The sequence below is a fragment of the Canis aureus genome, chromosome 6 (genome assembly GCF_053574225.1).
Source record: "Canis aureus isolate CA01 chromosome 6, VMU_Caureus_v.1.0, whole genome shotgun sequence".
Classification (NCBI taxonomy): Eukaryota; Metazoa; Chordata; class Mammalia; order Carnivora; family Canidae; genus Canis; species Canis aureus.
This window is the reverse complement of record NC_135616.1, coordinates 73,876,516-73,885,403: the sequence shown is the minus strand read 5'-3', so window position 1 is coordinate 73,885,403 and position 8,888 is coordinate 73,876,516. Positions and strand designations below refer to the sequence as shown.

Genomic DNA, 8,888 nt, shown 5'->3' with positions numbered 1-8,888 from the left:
TAGCATGTTTCACAATTCTCACTGGTCTTCAGTTATTTTAACGGCTGCGTAATATCCCAGTATCTTGTCAAATCATTAATTTAATAATACATCTGGGATTCGCTTTTATATACCTTTCTGGCCTAATATTTTGGGATTTTATGGTCTTCCTTCATCCCTCTATTCTATCCAAACTAGTCTACTTTCCTTTTTTTTCCTTTTCCTTTTTCTTTTTTCTTTTTTCTTTTTTTAAGATTTATCTATGAGAGATACAGGGAGAGGCAGAGACACAGGCAGAGGGAGAAGCAGGCTCCCTGTAAGGAGCCTCGATCCCAGGACCCTGGGATCATGCCCTGAGCTGAAGGCAGATGCTCAACCACTGAGCCACCCGGAGTCCCTACTTTTTTTTTCAAATATCCCTGCAGCTCCCTCTATCACCGCCCCTTTCCCCAGGCCAACAGCAGAATGCCCTCGAACTTGATTTCTGCTGCCCTGTAGTGTTACGGTGGTAAAAGTTCTGCTGTCAGGCCAAAAAATCAAATTTCTAGGATTTGTTGCTCACTTGGATTTGGGGATCTCGTGACATGGACAGTTCACCTAATATAAAAAAAAATGTTTTATTTATTTAATCATGAGCAATACAGAGAGAGGCAGAGACATAGAGGGAGAAGCAGGCTCCTTTCAGGGAGCCCGACGTGGGACTCAATCCCGGGACCCCGGGGTCACGCCCTGGGCCGAAGGCAGAGGCTCAACCACTGAGCCCCCCAGGTGTCCCCAGGTTACCTAATTTTGTGAGCCCTGATTTCTTCAAGGGGAGAGTCTCTTCATCTCAAACATATACATAATTGCACGCTGCAAGAATCTCGAAGGGCTGCGTGTGTACACCTTGTCTGCACCTTACATGCACCTTGAAGGGTTGTGTCAGGGTAAAGCACAGTCATTTGTGAAGTGCTCTCTACAGGGTACAGATAGTAGGATCCCTGAAGATCCTGCTTCCTCGGGACCCCAGGGCAAAACCCGTCTCTAAACTCAGTGCCCCTTCTGTATGGAACTTACTACACATCCTGCCTTTCATTCTACGTGATCTTTTCTTGTGAATAAGTTGTGTCTTCTTGCATTCAGCTGAAAGCACCATGGGGGCAGGAGTCTTAGTTTATTTACCCCTGAATCCTCCAGAGGCGCAGAAGGCTTTATAAGCTTCACACCTGCTGGTCTGATTCTGGAGATGTCTCTGAATCTCGGATGGCAAGGCCTGTGTTGCGGCCTTGCTGTGTGATGAATGCAGGTGGAGGATGTCGGGGGGCAGGGGTAGTGGAGGGGTTCCTGCGGGGCTCCTGAACCCCTGCCCCTTGGGCCAGTGGTGGCAGCATGCTGGCCCCCACCCCACCCCCGGGTCTGCAGCTCCACCCGGAGGAAAGGCCTTTCCTGGAGGGGGCCACCGTAGCTCCCTGCCACAGCTACCTGGCATCAGGAGCCGCGTGGGCAGCCAGCACGAATGTGCCGTGCGCATTTCGCACTGTGGCAATTTTAGAGCCCAGGTGCACCAAAGATGCACAGGCAGGTGAGAAGAGGGAGAGGAGAGGGAAGGGGGGACCCATCCACCAGCAGACCCGATTTTTCCCCTCCTCACAAAACATTTGCCTTTTACAAGCACACAGATAAATCCCAGCAGAGCAGCAAGAGCCAAGAGAGGGAAGCTGGCATTTGAAAGGCTTGCAGTATCAGCTAATTGGTCTCAAACCTAAATCATAAAAAGACCTGTAATTACGCTGCTCAGAATTAACACAGAAGGCTATTGGGTGTGTGGCGGTGGAGGGAAGGAGGGACACCATCGCAGGGGGAAAGAGTCCGTTTTTTAAGTGAATTTATACTATTATAAGACCTGTCGTGGGTAAGTAATAAAAATGGTGATGCTAAGTTAAGCCTTGTGTTATCCTGTTTGCTCAGATGCTGCTTATGCCAGCTGTAACCAGCAGAAAGCACTTTTCAATTTATTTTTATGACTCTTCTCTAAAAGCATTCCATTAAAGGAATATTACCCTGTATGAAGTTTTGAGGCACCAATGGCAGTTTATTTGCTTGTTGTGCTGGGAAGGAATGAACAGTTCTCCGTAGTACCCATTATTTTGGCTTTGTCTTTCTCACACTCCAGTTAAGGGTCCAGCGTGGGTTCTGCTATCTACTCTTCCACCCAGAGCCCTCCCCACTCGAGTCCAGAGGAATCTCAGCCGCACGTGGGTCCGGCCTGGTTTCCCGGACGTTGGTCTCCAGTTGGCAGCTTGCTTGGTTCATTTGCTCCATCACATCAGGGAGGAGAAGGCCCTCCAGCCTTGCTTCATATCTGGGGGAAGCTGAGCGAGGCAGGGTGATACTCTCCTAAGGTAGGGCCTTTCCAAACATGCTTCTTCGGTGCCTTTGGCAACGTGGGCCATAGGCTGAGATGCACAAACGTGTGGGCCTGTCCCCCTCTCTCACAACTAAAATCCAGAGGGAGGACACAGCGCCACGGTTGAGAGTCGTACTGGTTTTGGAGTCATGTTGCCACAGCTGGAAATCTAGCCTTGCCACATAGCATCTGTCATCTTACCCAAGCCACTAATCCCCTCTGCCTCTTAGTTTTCTAATCTATAAAAGGGGGGAAGTGATAGGTCTTACCTGAGAGAGTTTTTGTGATAATAGATATGAATAACAAATGAACAGGTGTACATAACAGATAAATAAAGAAGTAAATCATGTAATGAGATAGTAGCTGTGAAGTGCGTAAAGCAGCGCGTGTCCCATATAAGTGCTGTTCTTACACATATTAATCATTTTGTTACTAACATTGTTTCTGAGATCTCGATGCCATCAAAGGGGAGGCCGGATTTCTGGCTCTGATTTCACTACCAACGTGCCCTATCAATTTAAACTCATCCCTTAACTTCTCTGTGATAATAATTCAATAACCCTTTTTCTCATTCATGGAGGGGTACGAAGCCTAGTAAAAAGCAAAAGTCATGAAATGTGAGTAGCCTTATGACTATTTATGATGTTTTTATAACCCAGATGAATATGGTGCTAACTCATGGTGTCAGCATGGTCCTTAATGTCGAAGCCTATTTGGAAGAGCTATCGTTGGGACATGAATTTCCCGGGACTGTGGATTTTTATTTAAGTAATAGAATCTTAAGGTTGGAAGTTGATCTGAGAAGCCATGGACTTTTTGTTTTTTTAGGCAGGAATTCCTTCTATGCCCACTGTGATGTGTGGCTGGTCACAGCCTATGCTGTAATTGGCCCTGTGGTGGTGGGTTCACTCTCCTGCAAGCCCATCTTTCTCACTTTTAAATATTAGAATGCTCTCGTTAGCAGTAATCTGAAATTTTTCTCATGTAACTTCTTCCATCCAGTGGTGTTGGGTCTGAGCCATGACACTTCACAGGGCAGCCAGTGCGCAGAAAGTCTAATTCCTTTCCACACGACAGCTCCTCAGATATGTGCAGGTGGGAGTTCTTCGTATGTCTTCTCTGTTCCTGGCCAAGAAGATCCTCCAAACACTCCTTATATGCCTTGATGACCAGACCCTTCATCATCCTGACTGCCTCCCCTGGATGGAGGATGCCTTATTGTCGATGTGCTTCATCAAATGCTGCACAGGAAACTGGCCACAGAACTCTGATTGTTGTTGAGGCTCCTTGATCATGATGGCATTCTTCAATCAACTGGACCAAAGGTGGGTCTCACTTTTTTGATTGCTACACAACCGTAGTCAAGTCACTCATGCTCTGAGACCAGATCCCCCCTTCTACTCATGGAAACAGTGAAACCTGCCCAGTGTAGCCCTTTTAAGGTTAGTGTGAGCCTCAAAAGTGAACCAGGTACGTGAAAGCATTTCCAATAACATCAAGAGAGATTAGGGGGTTTAAATTTACTGTTACTGAGCTTAGGAAGATTGCTACAACTCTCCTTTCTCCTCCGTAAGTACTGCTGTTAACCTGCTGATTACTCCACATTTATAACTATACAGTTTCATTTTGTTAACTTTTCTTATCACTCTGGTTTGTAGAAATATTTCAGAATTTTGATTTTGTTAATCAGTTTACTGACCATCAGAATGCTATGTTATGCTATGTTAATGAAGTACCTTTTGGAAAATACCTAAGGATGGGGACTGGTTGCCGGAAGAACCAACCCTGCTTTGTATTACTGACAAATTCAGGAAGCGTGGCTTCCATGGCTTTGCCCAAAAGATGGATAGAGATATTCGTGGGAACTCCCCAGTCAGCCCCTCCCTACCCACAACCTGTGTGGTGAAAAATAACAACTGCCTCTTACTTTTATCCCTCCGGTCCTAAATATATTTCTTTCACAGAAATGATTTCTTTTTTGTTTTCAAGATATTTGGATTAAGGACCAATATAAGTATTGCTAACCTGGCTTTCTTTTGACATCCATTTGCATGATAAATGTTTCTCCCTCTTTTCCCTTTCAATCTGCAGGTGTCTTCAGGTCTGAAATGAGTCTCTTGTAGGCAGCTTATTGATGCGTCTTGGTTTTTGTTTTTGTTTTTTACCCATTCTGTCCTCCTGTGTCCTTTGATTGGAGGACCTTATCTTTCCCTATAGATGACGGACTCCTCGAGGACTCAGAATGAGTTGTGTTTGCAGTTGCAACCCCAAGACAATGATCCCACCTTGCACATAGCAGGCAAGCACCTGTAAGGAAAGATGATAGGGCCAAGGGTAGAGGTTTTGATATCTCTCCCCAAGGCTCACAGCTAATTACACACCATTAAGCTCATTTATGTATTTTATTTGACTAATACCCAATGATGCTATAATGATTATTGTCTTCTGTTAAGTCCCAAACTGTGACAGTTAACCTGAGAGTTTACCCTACTTGCAAGCTAACAAATTAATTTGCCACGTAGGTGCGTTTGGGTATATATATATATATATATATATATATATATATATATATATATATAATTTATGTGTGTGTTGTGTGTGTGTGTAAACACATATATCCTCTAACAGTGTATACATGCATACACCGCAGAAGAAACACCAGACCTCTGTATTAGAGAATATATAACAACTCATTGAGTATCTTAACACTGCTTCCTATGTCTTCATTATCTATGGGTTGATGTGACAAGGCCTGATGTTACCTGTGCATGAAGGAGAGTTTGTACCTGTGATATAATAATTTATAATAAGAAATGATCCTTGATCCTCTCCTATTTTTTGTCACAGCGTTCCTAAAAACCTTGGAATTTCTTAAGTGAGGAGAGCTTTAAGGTTCATTGTCTCTTGTTATGTTAATGAAGTACCTTTTGGAAAGTACCTAAGGATGGGGACTGACTGGTTGCCAGAAAAACCAACCCAGAGATTAGAAGGTTGGGATTTTCAACCCCATTGCCTGACCCCTAGTGAGGGGAGGAGGGCTAGAGGCCTAATCAATCACCAGTGGCCAATTATGTAATCAACCAAGCAAATGAAATGAAACCATCATAACCCCACCCCTACCTCCTGACAATGGGGTTCAATGAGCTTCTGGGTTGGTGAACATAAAAATTTGGGGAAACTGGTTCATCTGGAGAGAGGATGGAAGCTCACTTCACGGTGAAATTGGGTGCAGAACCCTTTAGTATTACAGAGGATGAGCCCTAAAATTATGAGAGTTGGAGCTTATTATGGGATATCTGGCACACCTGTACTCACTGTAACCATGAGAGAAAGAGAGAGAGAGAGAGAGAGAGAGATTTTGTCTGAGGAGGAGAGAGGAAACTCTTCTCAACATATTTAGAGTTTAAGAGAACAACAAAATAGCTCCAGGGGAGATGAGTCTCTAAAATCCCTGGAAGCACACCCTACCTCTGAGTGTTTACCATTCAATCATCCTGTCAAACCAGGTTGCAGTACTTTTGCTTAGAAAGCCTGGACCATGCGGAAAGGTAAAATTATCCATGGAGAATTGTCTCCCAATATCTTCTTCAAAGAGGCTATCTTCAGCAGCCATGTACTAAAAATGTCACCTTGCTCAGACTCTTTTGTGTCCTTGCTTGGGGATGGCCTTCAGACCTGCCGTTACATTGTTTTTACTTTGACAGAGGTTAATTCTTATGCTCAGAGGAAATCATCAGTAATAATTTTTGAAGCCATCAAATAATAATTTTGAGCCAATGGGATAAAAAAAAGCAGTAGATCAAGTTGAGTAATATAAAAATATTGGTAAAAATTATACTAATAGCAATGTGTCAAAAATGATGATTGACTGTAAACTAAGACAACTTGTCTCCCGGGGTTTGCAAACTGGCTATGAAGGTCACAAGAAAAGGAAATGCCAGCATTGGTGGAAAAATCACACAACTCTGTGGTGATTTCTCTGCAGTTCCAGTACTACTTCAGTTGTTTGATTTCCGTGCTTTTTTGTCTTTTTTTTTTTTTTTTCTTTTTTTTACAGATTTTATTTAGAGAAAAAAAGAGTATGCATGAGTGTGAGCATGAGCCGGGGAGGACAGTGGGCAGCAGAAAAAGAAAGAGAATCTCCAGCAGACTCCTCGCTGAACATGGAGCCTGACAGGCTGATCCGAGGACCCTGAGATCATGACCTGACCTCAGCTGAAATCAAGAGTCCAGTGCTTAACCCACTGAGTAATTCAGGTGCCCAACCAGTGTATTTTTTTTAAGTAATATGATCACTTTGCCACTTTGCAGCATTACCTTGTAACATTTCTAAAGTCTTGCCCAACATTGTGTTTAGTAGGAATTGTGGAAAAAGCAAAAGAAATGGTATTAGAGGGACCACAAGAATATGATAGTTTAATTGGGAATATTACAGTACAATAGGGAAGATGAAAATAAATTTATGCACAAAATAGAAATGTGTAACAATACAGGATAAAGGTTTGGAGAAGTTCAGTGTGAACAAATTATCAGGGTTGGTTGTCTCTCTCGATAGAGAATTTATTTATTTATTCATTAAAGTATAATAAACAGACAGCATTACACTTTAATAGGGAAACATGCATAATCGAGGGCTGGAAAGTGGCAGTATCAGTGGAAACCCAAGTTGGGCACCTTTACCTTTAGCCAGGAGAATGGAGGAGACCTTCCCTTTGCCACAGGCATGGATTTTTCCAAAGTCTCAAAATAAATTGGCATTCCTAATTTGTTCCGGATTTTCCTTTCCATGTTCCATAGCAAGGTATTGAGAAGCCAGGTGAGACACGGGAACCCGTGTGAGGTTAAATGAAGGTTAAGAGAGTCAAATCATAAGAGACCTTGAACTCTAAGAAACAGATTGTCATTGGAGGTGGGTAGAGGGATGGGGTAACTGGGTGTTGGGTATTAAGGAGGGCACGTGATCATGAGCACCAGGTGTTACTAAATTCTACCCTTGAAACTAATTATATGCTATATGTTAACTAAATTGAATTTAAATTAAAAATTGTAAAAAGAGAAAGAGAAGCAGAGGTGGTGGTCGTGAGAGGCTCATGGGAACACAGAGTGAGCCGTGGGAAAAGACAAACAGAAAGGAGAATGTAATCAGGGAATGAAGGGGATGACTGTATTAGCCAGTACAGTACCATCTTCTTCGTTCAGATCCAAATAAAAGACTACCTACAGGAATTGCTGTCCAATAAAAGTTAGGAAAGTGGGGAATAAATGGTTTCTCTTCTGAACTTTCAATTCCTTTATGCCCTGATTAGGTGGGGTTTTTAGCTTTGTTTTTTATTTATTTTTTCCCCCAGCCTTTCAGTCACTGTATTTTTAGCTTTATATTTTTACGTGATTTTTTTCCCCCTAAGCCCTGGCTCCCTTCTTCGATTACCAACTTCAGAAACAAGCTCACACAATTGGAAGAGGAGTCTGGAGATTCATCTCCTCTGGACTGTAAAGATGACAAATCTCTCTCAACTCTTTGGTTAGAAAATACAATTAAGTGGACTGGAGTGGGCTCTCTCCAAAGAAAATTGGCTGGATTGAGATGTGAGTATCCTCGAAGCTGAACCAATAAAAATCAATCATTTCCATTCCCTGGGGAAATGGCACTAGGGGAAAAGTTTGCTTTGATATCTCTGTGCTGTGGACAAAATGCGTGTGATTTTTACCCAATCAATAGAAATCTCTAAAATGAAAGATTGAATCCGTCAGGAGTTGTAACATCTCTGAGATGAGAAATGTGTGTGAGAATTGTCTCCACTAAATGCCAACCCCTCTCCCTCAGCCCCCATTTAAGTGTTTGCATAGCTTTGGAGCACTGTATGTTGTCTTTTTGCTCAAGCTAAGAACGCTTGAGGAGTCTCCAAGTCTGTAGGAGACACTCAGCAGAAAACAACACGTAGCTTAATGGCCTATGGGATCATAAGCTGAGGAGGAAGCTGCAGGGTGATGGCGGCCATTCCTTACTTTTATCTCAACCTAGAGGATTTGATCCTGTCCTGTGCCTAACTACTTCCAGAAAATGAGATTTCATACTCCCTGTGGCACTTGGTGCCAGGATGAAGAACACTCACCAGGAGAAAATTTGTCCCTATTTTTAGTTTTGCTACTTGTTTCCTTAATCCCAATTATAGATGCCTTGTCCTCTGATGTTGTGTGGGGACCAGAGCCGGTGATGTGCTATACTGAAGGTAACATTTCTTAGGGGGATAAATTAATGAATTTGTTGCTATTAAATTCTCGAAGTCATTTTGTTAACCCAGTCTCTGTTTTAATAAGTTGGGTCATAACGTAAAAATCAGCAACAACACGCCTATAAATTGTGTTCCTAATGCTGGCCTCTTTAAGATGGTTAGTTAAACTGTCCTTTAAGATGATGATTTGGATCTCTCCCACCCCCTCTGACAACACCCACAATGCAGAGAAAGAGAACCTGCATTCAACGCCCATCTTTAGGTTTGGCCAACCACTTTTTAAAAAAATT

General features: G+C 42.9%; 1 long non-coding RNA gene across 1 annotated transcript; it reads left to right on the top strand.

The window, feature by feature from the left end:
- Positions 1-3,340: 3,340 nt before the first annotated feature.
- LOC144315273 (uncharacterized) lies at positions 3,341-8,662 on the top strand. The gene is made up of 3 exons (XR_013381021.1): positions 3,341-3,690; positions 6,423-6,622; positions 7,771-8,662. It is a non-coding gene; the product is annotated as an uncharacterized LOC144315273 (long non-coding RNA).
- The last annotated feature ends 226 nt before the right edge of the window (positions 8,663-8,888 follow it).